A 19,974-nucleotide genomic window follows, 5' to 3' on the forward strand; every position below is an offset into this window, starting at 1 on the left:
GCCAGGAGTAGCCACTCGGATAGCAGCTCGCTAGCTGCGATGATCCAGGTGAAAAGGTTCAGAGCTTGCGGTAGGAATCTGGAGTTGTGGTAGAGAAAAAGCAGTCCGATATGTTCTGGGTTGAATCGCGCTGTGCAAACTGGCAGGAGTTGTCCGGGCTGAGGTTAGCTGATGACTCCTAGCAGTGGCTAACTGACTACTAGCTAGTAGCTAGTTACCTGGCTAGCTTCTGTTGGGGGTTCCGGTTATAAAATATAGAAAATAGCAGATCCATACAACGTTGGGTGAGGCGGGTTGCAGGAGAGTATGTTGAAATTGAAGTTAAAAATAATAAAAATATATACAAAATATATACAAAGAAAAAATATAAATATACATGGGACACCACAAGACAAAGACAAAGACGCCTGACTGCTACGCCATCTTGGAAGTATAAGGAGTGAAAGAAAGTGGAGTCTGGTTGTTTTTTGGTCTTCCCTGCTTTATTTTCCCTTGTGGGTTTTAGTCCAGTGCTTGTCTTGTTTGATGTCTTTCCTGAGTGTGTCCCGTCCATTACGCTGCTGATGGCCTCCCATTGTATTTTCTTCCACAGGACATGATTTAGTTTTGTCACCATGTCCTCAGAATGTAATATGTGGAGTTGTTGATGAAGAGTTTATTGAGTTTATTGATGAGGGGTTGTGTGGATTTCCATGTTTTGCAGATACTGTATAAAGAACTGATTTTACATTTGTGTTGAAGTTGTGAAAGTGGCTAAATATATTCAGGAAATCTTTTAGAACATATTTATGTAAGAAGTGAGATAGGATTTCCCTTAAAAAACACAATTTAGAATGAAACAAGATAACATCATGTAGAAATATGACCTCGTAGAGAATGTCACTGTATGTTAGGACTTTACAAACGTCATTTGTTTTCCGTGTCATACCTCATAAGAATGTTTGGTTCATAGGTCTTTTGAAATTCTCAAATTAGTAGTGATAGTTCTAGACAATGATTAATCTGTGTGTGTGTGTGTGTGTGTGTGTGTGTGTGTGTGTGTGTGTGTGTGTGTGTGTGTGTGTGTGTGTGTGTGTGTGTCATCTTTCAGTATGGCACAGGCCAGGGGCTCTGAACACACGTCCCTTCTCTCTTTGCCTCACAGCCTTGTCAGCGATGTCATGGCTGCCAATCCAAATGCCTCTCTCCTGCATCAGAGCGGTGGGATATTACTCATCAGCGTCGACGTGTGTTGGCAGACAGACAGCTTGCAAGAGACCCGGGTCACAGCAGGAAAAAGGGAGGAGGAGTGGAGAGAGGCGATGGATTGGTGGAGCAGAAGAGAGCTAAATGGAGGGATGGAGTGGTGAAGAGGTGGAGGAGAGGGATGGAGGAGTGGAGAGATGGAGGTTAGAGGGACGAGGAGTGGAGAGGTGGAGTAGAGGGATGTAGAGGTGGAGGGGTGAAGGAAATGGAGAAGGGGTAGAGGAATAGAGGAGTGGAGAGGTGGAGTAGAGGGATGTAGAGGTGGAGGGGTGAAGGAAAGGGAGGAGGGGTAGAGGGATAGAAGAGTGGAGAGGTGGAATAGAGAGGTGGAGGAAAGGGATGGAGGGGTGGAGGGGTGGAGTGGTAGAGGGATGAGGAGTAGGGAGGTGTAGAGAGGTGGAGGAAAGGGATGGAGGGGTGGAGTGGTAGAGGGATGGAGGAGTGGAGAGATAGAGGACAGGGTGGGAAGGGTAGAGGGATTGAGGAGTGGAGAGGTGGAGTAGAGAGGTGGAGGAAAGGGATGGAGGGGTGGAGAGTTGTAGGAGAGGAGTGATGGAGGGGTAGAGAGGCTAATGGACTCCTGACAGGGCAGGATTATTGGAAAGCGGAGGTGGGTGACGACCTTCCACTCGGTGGGAGAGCTATAGCCACGTGACCTCTTCATCTCCAGCCTTTAATTAAGCATGATTTAATTTACAGTACATGTATGTGGTCCATCTTAGCTATATGCATGAATATACCAACTTAAAATAATTACGTAAAGCCTATTCAAAATACACACATTCGGTTCCACAATTAGAGTGAGCTACTCATAAAAGTAAACTTTTTTGACCACCTGTTTAGTAACAATGTTAATTGTATTTCCTAGAATGTCAACCCTTCTAGAGGAATGGTTATGGTTATCAGTTAGTAAAAGCCATGTCCCATACTACTCATTCACTGAGTATAAATATTCTACAACATGTAAAGTGTTGGTCCCATGTTTCATGAGCTGAAGTAAAAATCCCAGAAATGTTCCATTTGCATAAAAAGCTTATTTCTCCCCTTTAGTGAGCATTTCTCCTTTGCCAAGATAATCCATCCACTAGTTGGTCGGGCCAATATAGGTAGTATGTACATTAAAATGTTAAAATGACTATGCATACAGTGCCTTGCGAAAGTATTCGGCCCCCTTGAACTTTGCGACCTTTTGCAGCATTTCAGGCTTCAAACATAAAGATATAAAACTGTATTTTTTTGTGAAGAATCAACAACAATTGGGAGACAATGATGAAGTGGAACGACATTTATTGGATATTTCAAACTTTTTTAACAAATCAAAAACTGAAAAATTGGGCGTGCAACATTATTCAGCCCCTTTACTTTCAGTGCAGCAAACTCTCTCCAGAAGTTCAGTGAGGATCTCTGAATGATCCAATGTTGACCTAAATGACTAATGATGATAAATACAATCCACCTGTGTGTAATCAAGTCGCCGTATAAATGCAGCTGCACTGTGATAGTCTCAGAGGTCCGTTAAAAGTGCAGAGAGCATCATGAAGAACAAGGAACACACCAGGCAGGTCCGAGATACTGTTGTGAAGAAGTGTAAAGCCGGATTTGGATACAAAAAGATTTCCCAAGCTTTAAACATCCCAAGGAGCACTGTGCAAGCGATAATATTGAAATGGAAGGAGTATCAGACCACTGCAAATCTACCAAGACCTGGCCGTCCCTCTAAACTTTCAGCTCATACAAGGAGAAGACTGATCAGAGATGCAGCCAAGAGGCCCATGATCACTCTGGATGAACTGCAGAGATCTACAGCTGAGGTGGGAGACTCTGTCCATAGGACAACAATCAGTCATATATTGCACAAATCTGGCCTTTATGGAAGAGTGGCAAGAAGAAAGCCATTTCTTAAAGATATCTATAAAAAGTGTTGTTTAAAGTTTGCCACAAGCCACCTGGGAGACACACCAAACATGTGGAAGAAGGTGCTCTGGTCAGATGAAACCAAAATTGAACTTTTTGGCAACAATGCAAAATGTTATGTTTGGCGTAAAAGCAACACAGCTCATCACCCTGAACACACCATACCCACTGTCAAACATGGTGGTGGCAGCATCATGGTTTGGGCCTGCTTTTCTTCAGCAGGGACAGGGAAGATGGTTAAAATTGATGGGAAGATGGATGGAGCCAAATACAGGACCATTCTGGAAGAAAACCTGATGGAGTCTGCAAAAGACCTGAGACTGGGACGGAGATTTGTCTTCTAACAAGACAATGATCCAAAACATAAAGCAAAATCTACAATGGAATGGTTCAAAAATAAACATATCCAGGTATTAGAATGGCCAAGTCAAAGTCCAGACCTGAATCCAATCGAGAATCTGTGGAAAGAACTGAAAACTGCTGTTCACAAATGCTCTCCATCCAACCTCACTGAGCTCAAGCTGTTTTGCAAGGAGGAATGGGAAAAAATGTCAGTCTCTCGATGTGCAAAACTGATAGAGACATACCCCAAGCGACTTACAGTAATCGCAGCAAAAGGTGGCGCTACAAACTATTAACTTAAGGGGGCTGAATAATTTTGCACGCCCAATTTTTTAGTTTTTGATTTGTTAAAAAAGTTTGAAATATCCAATAAATGTCGTTCCACTTCATGATTGTGTCCCACTTGTTGTTGATTCTTCACAAACAAATACAGTTTTATATCTTGATGTTTGAAGCCTGAAATGTGGCAAAAGGTCGCAAAGTTCAAGGGGGCCGAATACTTTCTCAAGGCACTGTATAAGATCAACAAAGAGTAGCAGCAGCGTAAAAGAGGGGATGGGGGAGGCACAAAATGCAAATAGTCCGGGTAACCATTTGGTTACCTGTTCAGGATGGCTTGGGGGTAAAAACTGTTGAGAAGCCTTTTGGTCGTAGACTTGGCACTCCGGTACCGCTTGCCATGCGGTAGTAGAGAGAACAGTCCATGACTGGGGTGGCTGGGGTCTTTGACAATTTTTAAGGCCTTTCTCTGACACCGCCTGGTGTAGAGGTCCTGGATGGCAGGCAGCTTAGCCCCATTGATGTACTGGGCCATACGCACTACCTTCTGTAGTGCCTTGCGGTCGGAGGCCGAGCAATTGCCGTACAAGGCAGTGATGCAACCATTCAGGTTGCTCTCGATGTTGCAGCTGTATAAATCCCTTTGAGGATCTCAGGACCCATGCCAAATCTTTTTAGTTTCCTGAGGGGGAATAGGCTTTGTCGTGCCATCTTCATGACTGTCTTGGTGTGTTTGGACCAATCTAGTTTGTTGTTGATGTGGACACCAAGGAATTTGAAGCTCTCAACCTGCTCCACTACAGCCCAGTCGATGAGAATGGGGAAGGGCTCGGTGCTCCTTTTCCTGTAGTCCACAATGATCTCCTTCGTCTTGGTTACGTTGAGGGATAGGTTGTTATTCTGGCACCACCCGGCCAGGTCTCGGACCTCCTCCCTATAGGCTGTCTCGCTGTTGTCGGTGATCAGGCCGACCACTGTTGTGTCGTCAGCAAACTTAATGATGGTGTTGGAGTCGTGCCTGGCCATGCAGTCGTGGGTGAACAGGGAGTACAGGAGGGGACTGAGCACGCACCCCTGTGGAGCTACAGTGTTGAGGATCAGCAAGGCAGGTGTGTTGCTATCTACACTCACCACCTGGGGCCGGCCTGTCAGGAAGTCCAGGATCCAGTTGCAGAGGGAAATGTTTAGTCCCAGGATCGTTAGCTTGGTGATGAGCTTTGAGGGTACTATGGTAGTGAACGCTGAGCTGTACTCAATGAACAGCATTCTCACATAGGTATTCCTTTTGTCCAGGTGGGAAAGGGCAGTGTGGAGTGCAATAGAGATTGCATCATCTGTGGATCTGTTTGGGAGGTATGCAAATTGGAGTGTGTCTAGTGTTTCTGGGATAATGGTGTTGATGTGAGTCATTACCAGCCTTTCAAAGCCCTTCTTTGGACACTGTGTTAACAACCCTCCGGGCAAGCTTCAATGCCATACAACTCTCCTTCCGTGGCCTCCAATTGCTCTTAAATACAAGCAAAACTAAATGCATGCTCTTCAACCGATCGCTACCCGCACCTGCCCGCCTGTCCAACATCACTACGCTGGACGGCTCTGACTTAGAATACGTGGACAACTACAAATACTTAGGTGTCTGGTTAGACTGTAAACTCTCCTTCCAGACCCATATCAAATATCTCCAATCCAAAGTTAAATCTAGAATTGGCTTCCTATTTCGCAACAAAGCATCCTTCACTCATGCTGCCAAACATACCCCTGTAAAACTGACCATCCTACCAATCCTCGACTTTGGCGATGTCATTTACAAAATAGCCTCCAATACCCTACTCAACAAATTGGATGCAGTCTATCACAGTGCAATCCGTTTTGTCACCAAAGCCCCATATACTACTCACCATTGCGACCTGTACGCTCTCGTTGGCTGGCCCTCGCTTCATACTCGTCGCCAAACCCACTGGCTCCATGTCATCTACAAGACCCTGCTAGGTAAAGTCCCCCCGTATCTCAGCTCGCTGGTCACCATAGCATCTCCCACCTGTAGCACACGCTCCAGCAGGTATATCTCTCTAGTCACCCCCAAAACCAATTCTTTCTTTGGCCGCCTCTCCTTCCAGTTCTCTGCTGCCAATGACTGGAATGAACTACAAAAAGCACTGAAACTGGAAACACTTATCTCCCTCACTAGCTTTAAGCACCAACTCTCAGAGCAGCTCAGAGATTACTGCACCTGTACATAGCCCACCTATATTTTAGCCCAAACAACTACCTCTTTTCCTACTGTATTTAATTTATTTATTTATTTTGCTTGTAAGCAGGAATCAGGAGGATAGTTGTGGTCGGATTTACCAAATGGAGGGCGAGGGAGACATTTGTACGCATCTCTGTGTGTGGAGTACAGGTGATCTAGCATTTTTTTCCCTCTGGTTGCACATTTAACATGTTGATAGAGATTTGGTAGGACTGATTTAAGTTTCCCTGCATTAAAGTCTCCAGCCACTAGGAGCGCCGCCTCTGGGTGAGTGGTTTCCTGTTTTCTTATTTCCTTATACAGCTGACTGAGTGCGGTCTTAGTGCCAGCATCTGTCTGTGGTGGTAAATAAACAGCCACGAAAAGTATAGCTGAGAACTCTCTAGGCAAGTAGTGTGGCCTGCAGTTCATCACAATATACTCTACTTCAGGCGAGCAAAATCTAGAGACTTTCTTAGATTTTGTGCACCGTCTTACCGGAGTGTGCTGTTGTATCCTGCCGGTGCAGTGTGTATCCCGTTGATGTCCCGTTGGTAGGATATTCGTGATCGTACCTCGTCTAGTTTATTGTCCAATGATTGCACCTTGGCGAGTAATATTGATGGTAACGGCAGCTTCCTAGTTGTCTTCTGCGGGTCCGGACGAGGCATTCGCCTCTTCGTCCTCTGAGTCGCTTCCTGTTGCAAACAATTGGGATGTCTGCCCTGTGGGGTGTTTGGAGAATATTGTGTAAGTCCTGCTTGTTGTTGTTGTTGTTGAAGAAATCTTCATCTAATCCGAGGTGAGTGATTGCTGTCCTAATATCCAGAAGCTATTTTCTTCCGTAAGATACGGTTGCAAAACATTATGTACAAAATAATTTACAAATATCGCAGATAAAAAACACATAATAGCACAATTGGTTAGGAGACCGTAAAACGGCAGCCATCTCCTCCGGCGCCATTTGGTATGGGCAGGCTTAAGCTACGGAGAACAAACACAACTGCATTTAATCGATGGGAATTTGAATGAACAGATACCGTAACGGGATCCTGAAGCAGACTGTCGGGCTAGTCATCCACCGCTGTCACTTTGTGTTTCAGCACCATGTTGCAAGGATCTGTTGACAATTCCTGGAAGCTGAAAATATGCCTGTTCTTCCATGGCCTGCATACTCACCACACATGTTAACCATTGAGCATGTTTGGGATGCTCTGGATCAACATGTACAACAGCATGTTCCAGTTCCAGCCAATATCTAGCAATTTCGCACACCCCATCTACAGACCACAATCAACCAGCCCGATGCAAAGGAAATGTGTCACGCTGCACGAGTCAAATGGTGGTCACACTAGATACTGACTGGTTTTCTAATCCACTCCACTATCTTTTTTTGTTGAGGTATCTGTGACCAACAGTTGCATATCTGTATTCCCAGTCAAGTGAAATCCATAGATTAGGGCCTAATGAAAGTATTTAAATTGACTGATTTCCTTATGAGAACCATAACTAAGTAAAATCTTTGAAATTGTTGCATGTTGCATTTATATTTTTTGTTCAGTATATATATATATATACTGTCGCTGCAGTTTGTGTTCATCTGTGTCACACCATCTGTTCTTTCCTACCTTTATTGCAGGTCATTGAGGGATACCATTGAATTTGAACTCGATTTTTATCCACCGTGACCTAACTGCAATCTCGGCACAATGACTCAGTCATAATAAACATTCTAAAACATGGTTGTCAAACCTGGCTGTTTGTTGAACGCGGTTATTAGTGTGGACAGGACTAGGCTATACAACTTTGCTGCACTGATCCCACACTTACACAGGCTGCATCGCAAATGGCACCCTATTCCCTATGGCCCATGGTCAACCAAGGTATCATCATGCTGTATGGTTGTGTGCAAGGACACACTGGGTGATTTAAAATGCTTATAGCTGCGATCCAGAAACAGCGAACCATTCATCAGCTACATCAGCATTTCTCATGCTGTTTTTACATTGGGTAATTACACTATCGATCGCCTGATAACATCAAGCAGTACATTATTTCCATAAAACCTCATCAACTATAGATGGTCTTTAAATTAAATTCATTATGAGGTGATGGGAGAGACTATTTAGTGCTGGTAGTCTTTATGATTTTTAACTCGTTGTGCTCTTTTCTTAATGAAAGTTATTTTTCAAAGTTTGTGTTTGAGTTTGTGAGGCACCTTCTTGTGTGTGGAAGCACAGGCTTGCATTCATCAGGTGAGCAGTATCAGGGATGTTTCCATTAGCCACCAAACGGAAGAAAACTGACTGACAAAAATGGAGGGACTACCTGGACTTGTCCAATAAGAAACGTTCTCTTTCGTTTTCCGTTGCAAAATATTTTTGCTACAGTGTTCCCTAATGAACATGACCCAGATGTGCCTCTGCATACCATAAAGAGAGTGCAGAGGGAGTAGACACAAGCCTGTCATCTAAAATTGACAGGACAATCACACACGTTGACAAGACAATTGGAAAAATATGACTGAAGAACTAAAGCAATGGACAGGGTATGAGGCTATTAACTGCATAAGCCACAGAGATGATGCTTGTCTGTTGCTCTCACCTCTTTGCCATAAGGATACAAACGGAGTGTCGAGAGACATCTAGTGGCCAACATGAAGCGTGTTTCCAGAATCCATTGCACTATTGCCAAAGGTGTATTAGGATGAGGAAAGGCTCTTTGCATTGTCAATACATACAATCAAATATGACTTATGTTCTCCTACCACTACTTTGTGATCTTGAGCTGATGACTATCAACAGAGATGTTAAAAAACACTGTCTGAAGATAGTGAGTTCTGCAGACAGGGTTCAAGTTCACTTTTGCATGAATAGACTGTTCTCTCTGCTTCCGCACGGCAAGCGGTAACGGTGCTTCAAGTCTGACACCAACAGGCTCCTGAACAGCTTCTATTCCCAAGCCATAAGACTGCGAAATTGCTAACCGAATGGCTACACAGACAGTGTACCCTTGTATTTAATTTTTGCGCTGTCTATATGCACACTCACAGGACTCTACACAAACACGCACACCGACACTCCATCACACACAAACATTTATACTGACTCTACACACAAGTATACACTCACACTATCATAATTTATGCTGCTGCTACTGTGTTGTATATCCTAGTCACCTTACCCCTATACATATCTACTTCCGTCACTCCAGTGTCCCTGCCCATTTTAAATATGATACTGACCATGTATATAGCTTCTGACTTACCTGTGTTTAAAAAAATATGTTTTTTTGTTGTTCTAACTTGTATTATTGTTAGTACTACATCGATATAATGGCATTGTTGGGTCTGGAGCTGGAAATAAAGGCATTTCACTGTACTTGTGCACGTGACATTAAAACTTGAAACTTGAATTAATGATCGATTACTCATTCATGCATTAATCTTTCCATGGATCAATGATCCAAAGAGCCATGTGCCCATCAAATCAACACAATTATTTTTGTCCACTGTCAGTAAACAGACATGTACAGAAAAAGCATAGCCACGTTTGTTGCAAGATATGTTTCAGAGTGATCTGTTGTTTTCTTTCATTTGGTCATTAGTAGACTCAAGGGAGGACTGTAGCAGTAGACTCCAGGGAGGACTGTAGCAGTAGACTACAGGGAGGACTGTAGCAGTAGACTCCAGGGACAGCTGTAGAGGTAGACTCCAGGGAGGGCTGTAGGAGTAGACTCCAGGGAGGGCTGTATGTAGCATTAGACTCTAGGGACGGCTGTAGCAGTAGACTCCAGTGATGGCTGTAGCAGTAGACTCCAGGGACGGCTGTAGCAGTAGACTCCAGTGACGGCTGTAGCAGTAGACTCCAGGGAGGACTGTAGCAGTAGACTCCAGGGACGGCTGTAGCAGTAGACTCCAGGGAGGGCTGTAGCATTAACCTCCAGGGAGGGCTGTAGCAGTAGACTTCATGGATGGCTGTATTAGTAAACTCCAGGGAGGGCTATAGCATTAAACTCCAGGGAGGGCTGTAGCATTAGACTCCAGGGAGGGCTGTAGCAGTAGACTCCAGGGAGGGTTGTAGCATTAAACTCCAGGGAGGGCTGTAGCATTAGACTCCAGGGAGGGCTTTAGCAGTAGACTCCGGGGAGGGCTGTAACAGTAGACTACAGGGAGGGCTGTAGCATTTAACTCCAGGGAGGGCTGTAGGAGTAGACTCCAGGGACGGCTGTAGCAGTAGACTCCAGGGAGGGCTTTAGCAGTAGACTCCGGGGAGGGCTGTAACAGTAGACTACAGGGAGGGCTGTAGCATTTAACTCCAGGGAGGGCTGTAACAGTAGACTACAGGGAGGGCTGTAGCATTTAACTCCAGGGACGGCTGTAGCAGTAGACTCCAGGGAGGACTGTAGCATTAGACTCCAGGGAGGGCTTTCGCAGTAGACTCCGGGGAGGGCTGTAACAGTAGACTCCAGGGAGAGCTGTAGCATTTAACTCCAGGGAGGGCTGTAGGAGTAGACTCCAGGGACGGCTGTAGCAGTAGACTCCAGGGAGGGCTGTAGCATTAGACTCCAAGGAGGGCTTTAGCAGTAGACTCCGGGGAGGGCTGTAACAGTAGACTCCAGGGAGGGCTGTAGCATTTAACTCCAGGGAGGGCTGTAGGAGTAGACTCCAGGGAGGGCTTTAGCAGTAGACTCCGGGGAGGGCTGTAACAGTAGACTACAGGGAGGGCTGTAGCATTTAACTCCAGGGAGGGCTGTAGGAGTAGACTCCAGGGACGGCTGTAGCAGTAGACTCCAGGGAGGACTGTAGCAGTAGACTTCAGGGAGGGCTGTAGCATTAGACTCCAGGGAGGGCTGTAGCATTAAACTCCAGGGAGGGCTGTAGCATTAAACTCCAGGGAGGCCTGTAGCAGTAGACTTTTCTTATTTTTTTATTTCACCTTTATTTAACCAGGTAGGCCAGTTGAGAACAAGTTCTCATTTACAACTACGACCTCGCCAAGATAAAGCAAAGCAGTGAGACACAAACTACAACAAAGAGGTACACATTGAATAAACAAACGTACAGTCAATAACACAATAGAAAAAGTCTATATACAGTGTGTACAAATGAGGTAAGATTTGGGAGGTAAGGCAATAAATAGGCCGTAGTGGTGAAGTAATGACAATTTAGCAATTAAACACTGGAGTGATAGATGTGCAGAAGATGAATGTGCAAGTAAAGATACTGGGGTGTAAAGGAGCATAAAAATAATAATAACAAAATGGTGATGAGGTAGTTGGATGGGCTATTTACAGGTGGGCTATGTATTGGTGCAATGATCTGTAAGCTGCTTTGACAGCTGGTGCTTAATGCTAGTGAGCTGTGTATTCAATTTCGGTGATTTTTGCAGTTCATTCCAGACATTGGCAGCAGAGAACTGGAAGAAAAGACGGCCAAAGGGGAATTGTCTTTGGGGGTTTTTAATTTTTTCTTTATTTTACTAGGCAAGTCAGTTAAGAACAAATTCTTATTTTCAATGATGGCCTAGGAACAGTGGGTTAACTGCCTGTTCAGGGGCAGAATGACAGATTTGTATTTTGCCAGCTCGGGGATTCAAACTTGCAACCTTTTGATTACTAGTCCAACACTCTAACCACTAGGCTACTCTGCCGCCCCGGTGACCAGTGAGATATACCTGCTGGAGCTGGTGCTACGGGTGGGTGCTGCTATGGTGACCAGTGAGCTGAGATAAGGCGGGGCATTACCAAGCAAAGACTTGTAGATGACATGGAGCCAGTGGGTTTGGCGACAAGTATGAAACGAGGGCCAGCCAATGAGAGCATACAGGTCACAGTGGTAGGTAGTATATGGGGCTTTGGTGACAAAACGGATGGCACTGTGATAGACTGCATCCAATTTGTTGAGTAGAGTGTTGGAGGCTATTTTGTAAATGACATTGCCGAAGTCGAGGATCAGTAGGATGGTCAGTTTTACGAGGGTATGTTTGGCAGCATGAGTGAAGGAGGCTTTGTTGCGAAATAGGAAGTCGATTCTAGATTTAATTTTGCATTGGAGATGCTTAACGTGAGTCTGGAAGGAGAGTTTAGAGTCTAACCAGACACCTAGGTATTTGTAGTTGTCCACATATTCTAAGTCAGAAACGTCCAGAGTAGTGATGCTGGACGGGCGGGCGGGCAGGTGCGCACAGCAATCTTCTGATTAGCTAGGACAAACAGGTGTGAAACAGACAGGTGTGCACACAGGAAGAAAGGAGTGAAGTTGAAGAAGTAATGGCAGTAGGAGTAGAGACACAAGATGATGTTCCTTGTCAGAGGGATCCTGACGTGCTGCAGGTTAAGAAGGTGGACTGTCTAGCATCTATTACTTTGGTTAACTGCACAGAGAAAATAGGCACCGTTGTGAGTGCGGCTGAGCGTTTTTTGTGACTCAGGAACTTTTCTGCAGAAGTCTTACAAGGAATCCTGTCGATGAATGTTCCGTCCTCACAGGCACATGATCCTGTGTAGGGACGTGATTTGAACTGTGACTGAAGGAGTGGGATGTTTGATTTATTTTTGTATTTTGTATTTTCTCCCTTCCCACAATGAAATGTATTATTTTTGTTTCATTTCAAAAACGTTGGTCCGCTTACATGCTAAAAACAGACATTGAGGTTAGCCTACATACCAGTCAGGCAGCCCTCGGACCCACAGAGAGTGAGATTAGGTTCATCAGTAGGCTGGACAGTTAGATTTGTATTGAACTGTGATCAAATTGAACTCGATGTGCAGATTGATACTGTGACACAGAGATCAATCTCATTTTGGTTAGCATGCCTTCACAATTTGTCTTGCTGTTAGCAATACGTCAAAACAATTCTAACCTATCATTAGGTTATTTGAAGCAATTACAAAATTGCCTGAATACTCTCCGATCTACAGTAGTTGCCTATATGACGTAATATGAAGTTAATTAGAATTGATTGTCCTTATGTGTAGTGCGTATTGTCATGTGTACATACAGTTAATTCGGAAAGTATTCAGACCCCTTGACCTTAACCTCATTTTGATACATTAGCCTGAATTCTAAAATGGATTAAGAAAAAATTATCCTCATCTACACACAATACCCCATAATGACAAATCAAAAACAGGTTTTTCAATTTTTTTGCAAAACTATATATTTTTTTACAGAAATGTAACATTTACATATAGTACCAGTCAAAACATTGGACACAGATGATACAAAAGAGAGGATGAATAGGCCAGTAATAGGGGAGGCCCTCTGCAATCTTCCTCTGCTCTTCCGAAATACATTTAATCAAAATAAGACCATTCCGAGTCACTCTGACTCCACTTTTCCAAACGCATACTTCATCATTTTCAACACCTCAAGAGGGTGTCCCACATTTGCATCCTTACTCAACAAACGAATCCCAACAAGAAGCGATTCAGTATCATTCACACACTTATCCTCCACTTCAATTTTAGTGGAGGATACGTCCTCTGCCCTCTCTCTCTCTCCCCTGTCCTCCGTGACCCAGAAACCTGTAGGTGGTCGAGTGGTCGAGGAGAGTATGGCCTTTTCTCAACTGGATTTGCTCAACTCCTGTGTACTCTCCCCTCCGTTATCTCCTAACCAACTTTTTGAAAAAGGTCAAAAGTAATCGATGAGAGAAGATGAGGAGAGGGGAAGTGGATTAAAATGTGCTTGTCTGAAATGAGGCCTTTTTCTCATCTGGGCAAAAGAATGTCCTCCGTCCTCTCTCCTCTGTCCTCCATGACCCGGAAACTGATAAGTGGTAGAGTGGTCGAGGAGTGTGTCAATTCGTTAATAGGCAAATGAAAGACGGTCTTTCCCTCTGCCACACCCCTTTGAATCAGATGTTGTATTGTCAGTTGATAAAAGCACGCACACATTAAAAAACAATATGCTACTTATCCTTTTATCTATAAAATGTCCTGCACAACTAACTTAATTTTTAAAAATAATAATTTTACACACTATTTTGAGGAAGTGTACTTATCATGGCGCCGGAGAAGATGGCTGACGTTTTACGTGCTCCTAACCGAATGTGTTTTTGTTCGGTTTTTTGCGTTGTTTGTAACTTGTTTTTTTAACTTATTCTGTACATAATGTTGCTGCTACCGTCTCTAATGACCGAAAATTGCTTCTGGACAGCAGAACAGCGATTACTCACCACAAACTGGCAGAAGCTATTTTTTCCTTTAACAAATCTTACGAGCCGGACATGAAGGACATACTGCTTTCCCAGGAACAGGCCCAAATCCCCTTCATTTGTGTGAAGAGAAGACGGAGAAAAAGAGGACAGAGGTCGGACTGCATTCTGATAATTCGAAGGCGATCCCCACCCACTGCCTTCCGTTATACTATCTAACATGCAATCATTGGACAATAAAATCAACGACTAACGAGGAAGATTAAACTACCAACTGGACATTAAAAACTGCAATATCTTATGCTTCACAGAGTCGTGGCTGAACGACAACATTATCAACGTACAGCTGACTGGTTATATGCTGCATCGGCAGGATAGAACAGCGGCATCTGATAAGACAAGGTGGGCGGAATATGTATATTTGTAAACAACAGCTGGTGCACGATATCTAAGGAAGTCTCGAGATTTTGCTCCCCTGAGGTAGAATATCTCATGATAAGCTGTAGACCACACTAACTACCTAGAGAGTTTTCATCTGCATTTTTTTGTAGCTGTTTACATACCACCACAGACCGATGCTTGCACTAAGACCGCACTCAATGAGCTGTATTCCACCATAAGCAAACAGGAAAATGTTCATCCAGAGGCGGCACTCCTAGTGGCCGGGGACTTTAATGCAAGGAAACTTAAATCTGTTTTACTACATTTCTATCAGCATGTTAAATGTGCAACCGGAGGGAAAACTCTAGACCACCTTTACTCCACACACAGAGACGCCTACAATGCTCTCCTTCGCCGGAAGCACCAGTGACTCGGTCAATAAAAAAGTGCATCGATGATGTTGTCCCCACAGTGACCGTACATACCTCAACCATAGGCCATGGATTACAGGCAGCACAGGCAACCTGACTGAGCTATAGGTTAGAGCTGCCACTTTCAAGGAGCGGGACTCTAACCTGGAAGCTTATAAGAAATACCGATATGCCCTCCGATGAACCATCAAACAGGCAAAGCGTCAATACAGGACTAAGATCGAATCGTACTACACCAGCTCCGACACTCGTTGGATGTGGCAAGGCTTGCAAACCATTACAGACGACAAAGGGAAGCACAGCCGAGAGCTGCCCAGTGACACAAGCCTACCAGATGAGCTAAAGTACCTCTATGCTCGCTTTGAGGCAAATAACACTGAAACATGCATGAGAGCACCATCTGTTCCAGAAGACTGTGTGATCACGCTCTCCGCAGACTATGTGAGTAAGACCTTTAAATAGGTCAACATTCCCAAGGTCGCAGGGCCAGACGGATTACTAGGACGTGTACTGCAAGCATGCGATGACTAACTGGCTAGTGCCTTCACTGACATTTTCAACCTCTCCCTGTCCGAGTCTGTAACACTATCACATTTTAAGCAGACCACCATAGTCCCTGTGCCCAAGATCACTAAGGTAACCTGCCTAAATGACTACCGACCGTTACCACTCATGTCTGTAACCATGAAGTGCTTTGGAAGGCTGGTCATGGCTCACATCAACACCATTATCCCAGAAACCCTAGACCCACTCCAATTTGCATTCCGCCCAAACAGATCGACAGATGATGCAATCTCTATTGCACTCCACACGGCCCTTTCCCACTTGGACAAAAGGAACACCTACATGAGAATGCTATTCATTGACTACAGCTCAACATTCAACAGCATAGTGCCTTCAAAGCTCATCAATAAGCTAAGGACCCTGGGACTAAACACCTCCCTCTGCAACCGGATACTGGACTTCCTAATGCCCCGCCCCCAGGGGGTAAGGGTAGGCAACAACACATCAACCACACTGATCCTCAACACATGGACCCCTCAGGGGTGCGTGTTCCTTGTTCACTCATGACTGCACGGCCAGGCACGACTCCATCACCATCATTAAGTTTGCCACAACAGTAGTAGAACTGATCACCGACAATGACGAGACAGCCTATAGGGAGGAGGTCAGAGACCTGGTCGTGTGGTGCCAGGACAACAACCTCTCCCTCAAAGTGATCAAGACAAAGGAGATAATTGTGGACTACAGGAAAAGGAGGATCTAGCACACCCCCATTATCATCGACAGGGCTATAGTGGAGCAGGTTGAGAGCTTCAAGTTCCTTGGTGTCCACATCACCAACAAACTAACATGGTCCAAGCACACCAAGACAGTCGTGAAGAGGGCATAACATAACCTATTCCCCCGCAGGATACTAAAAATATTTGACATGGGTCCTCAGATCCTCAAAAGGTTCTACAGCTGCACCATCGAGAGCATCCTGGCTGGTTGCATCACTGCCTGGTACGCCAACTGCTCGGCCTCCGACCGCAAGGCACTGCAGGGGGTTGTGCGTACAGCCCAGTACATCACTGGGGCCAAGCTTCCTGCCATCCAGGACCTCTATTCCAGGAGGTGTCAGAGGAAGGCCCTAAAAATTGTCAAAGACTCCAGCCACCTAAGTCATAGAATGTTCTCTCTGCTACCGCACGGAAAGCGATACCGGGGCCCCAAGTCTAGGTCCAAGAGGCTTCTAAACAGCTTCTACCCCAAAGCCATAAGACTCTTGAACATCTAATCAAATGGCTACCCAGATTATTTGCATTGCCCCCCCCCCCTCTTTGACGCCGCTGCTACTAGCTGTTATTATCTATGCATAGTCACTTTAATAACTCTACCTACATGTGCATATTACCTCAATTACCTCAACTAACCGGTGCCCCCGCACATTAACTCTGTACCGTTACCCGCTGTATATAGTCTCGCTATTGTTATTTTACTGCTGCTCTTTAATTACTTGTTCCTTTTATTTCTTATTCTTAATCAGATTTTTTAAACTGCATTGTTGGTTAGGGGCTTGTAAATTAACATTTCACTGTAAGGTCTACACCAGTTGTATTTGGCGCATGTGACTAATACAATTTGATTAGATTTGATTTGTTGCTATGCCGTTTCAAGAGGCACAAACAGTTATATTGCTGTATTTTGGAGAAGAAGCTTCTCATTTCAATTGAGCTCTTTTTTGCCACAATCACTCTTCTCGCTGCCTCTCTTCGATTGCCTTTGACCCTTTTCAAAAGGAGGCAAGAGTGGATGGAGGAGAGGATGCAGTTGAGCAAAACTTATTGAGAAAATAACTGAGTTGTTTGTTTTCTGAAATGTCATGATTATATCTAACCACTAGGTGGAGGCACCTGACACGGCCACACAATACTCGACGCTTTTAGACAAATTACCACCACTCAGAGTTCAAAACGGGAAACCCACATCCTCAGATCCCAGTCTCACACCCACACACATAGTTAGAGACAGTACAATAGTACATCCAAGGGTGAAAGGTTCTACCTGGAACTTAAAAGGGCTCTCCTACAGGGACAGTCGAAGAACCTGTTGGTTCTAGGTAGTCTAAAGTGTAGCCTTTGATGACATCATTGTTGTTACAAGTCTCTACCCAATTAAGCATTATTACAGCCTGCTGTATCTGGTCTCAGCTATTAACTGATTAGAAACTCAGAAATTATGTAAGTCTATAAATGGTTATCAACCCCTGTTGCTGGGACTCTTTATTGACATGGAGATAACAGATGATCAAACAATGAGACAATTCTTACATTTCCAGTTAAATAAAAGAACACTGGAACATCAAAGATTGGCCGAGGATGTCAGGGACATGAATGCTATCAGTTGTTGACAGTCTTTATGAATTCACGAGCCTTGTTAATGGCTACATCCTGCTCTGCATCTCTTCTGTGTGTAGGCAATAACTTACGTAAGTGTCATTGATGTGGAAAAGTGAGCAAACAAGGGAACAAACATGGGCAATTGAATGTCTGTCTTTAGAACATCTGGTTTCATGATAGAGGTTTATATAACTGGAAGGATATCTTGGCATTCTATGTGATTCTGCATGTTCAATTACAGGTTAAGGGATTCGCCATGAAAATCATGTGCAACGCTATCAATAATCAACATTTATCATTGTTTTTGGTGCGAATTGTTATTCAGTTATCAGAAATACAATTATTTAACATACAAAGAACCTACATGGCATAACCTACAGTATTCCAGAGTATGTTTTATATAAATCAAATTGTTTTGTTTTTCAATTAATATTAATCCCTGATTTGACCTCACTGTTTAGAGAGGGTAAAACATTCTAAAAGCCTACATCCTGACATCCCAAGTGACATTATGATTCAGAAAACAACTGTGAATGATGATATCGAATTAAACAATAAACTCAAGTTTAAAACTACTCATCGATGGTAGCCTCTGACAAGTCATAAATTGTCTGACTGAAATAGACAGAATCCCTGGTGGTAATGATGTAGACAGAATCCCTGGTGGTGGTGATGTAGACAGAATCCCTGGTGGTGGTGATGTAGACAGAATCCCTGGTGGTGGTGATGTAGACAGAATCCCTGGTGGTGATGATGTAGACAGAATCCCTGGTGGTGGTGATGTAGACAGAATCCCTGGTGGTGATGATGTAGACAGAATCCCTGGTGGTGATGATGTAGACAGAATCCCTGGTGGTGGTGATGTAGACAGAATCCCTGGTGGTGATGATGTAGACAGAATCCCTGGTGGTGGTGATGTAGACAGAATCCCTGGTGGTGATGATGTAGACAGAATCCCTGGTGGTGGTGATGTAGACAGAATCCCTGGTGGTGATGATGTAGACAGAATCCCTGGTGGTGGTGATGTAGACAGAATCCCTGGTGGTGGTGATGTAGACAGAATCCCTGGTGGTGGTGATGTAGACAGAATCCCTGGTGGTGGTGATGTAGACAGAATCCCTGGTGGTGGTGATGTAGACAGAATCCCTGGTGGTGGTGATGTAGACAGAATCCCTGGTGGTGATGATGTAGACAGAATCCCTGGTGGTGGTGATGTAGACAGAATCCCTGGTGGTGATGATGTAGACAGAATCCCTGGTGGTGGTGATGTAGACAGAATCCCTGGTGGTGGTGATGTAGACAGAATCCCTGGTGGTGATGATGTAGACAGAATGGTTCCCGCTCTGCTTGTTTACTTCCTCTGGTCCAGCCCTTCCAGAGGATCTGCCAAACCCCCTCCCTTCTCTGACTCCTCTAGTTCCTTTACGACCCTCTCATCCTCACTGGAGTTCCTGCTGATGCTCTTTAAACATGGGTTATGCCCTGCACAGTGGATCTCCTTATGCTCTGATAGAATTAGCTCATTTGCCTAAATTGTGAAAATGGGTACTTTAAACCAATACTGGTCAATACTAATTTCCCCCTATTTGATGACATGTAATGTGATTTTTCCATAGACTAAATTTATTATGAAGGATATAGATTTTCAACCGATGCTTTTCCGTTCAGGAGTAGGCTAACATCTGTGTGCTTTGTTCTCTATGGAGAATGCATATTACAGACACAATTATGTTCTTTGTTGTTTTTTTTATTGACAATGATAATAGAGACTCTAGCCTAGAGTAGAACACAATAGAATAGAACACAGTAAAATAAAACACAGAATATAACACAATAGAATAGAACACAACAGAATGGAACACGGTCAACTAAAACACAATAGAATAGATCACAGTAGAATAGAACACAGTAGAACAGAACACACTCTAAAAGGCCACTCTAAAATGTGCAGTTTTGTCACACAACACAATGTTACAGATGTCTCAAGTTTTGAAGGAGCATGCAATTGGCATGCTGACTGCAGGAATGTCCACCATAGCTGTTGCCAGAGAATGTAATGTTAATTTCTCTATCATAAGTCAACTCCAACATTGTTTTAGAGAATTTGGCAG

This window comes from Oncorhynchus masou, chromosome 32, assembly GCF_036934945.1.
Source record: "Oncorhynchus masou masou isolate Uvic2021 chromosome 32, UVic_Omas_1.1, whole genome shotgun sequence".
Classification (NCBI taxonomy): domain Eukaryota; kingdom Metazoa; phylum Chordata; class Actinopteri; order Salmoniformes; family Salmonidae; genus Oncorhynchus; species Oncorhynchus masou.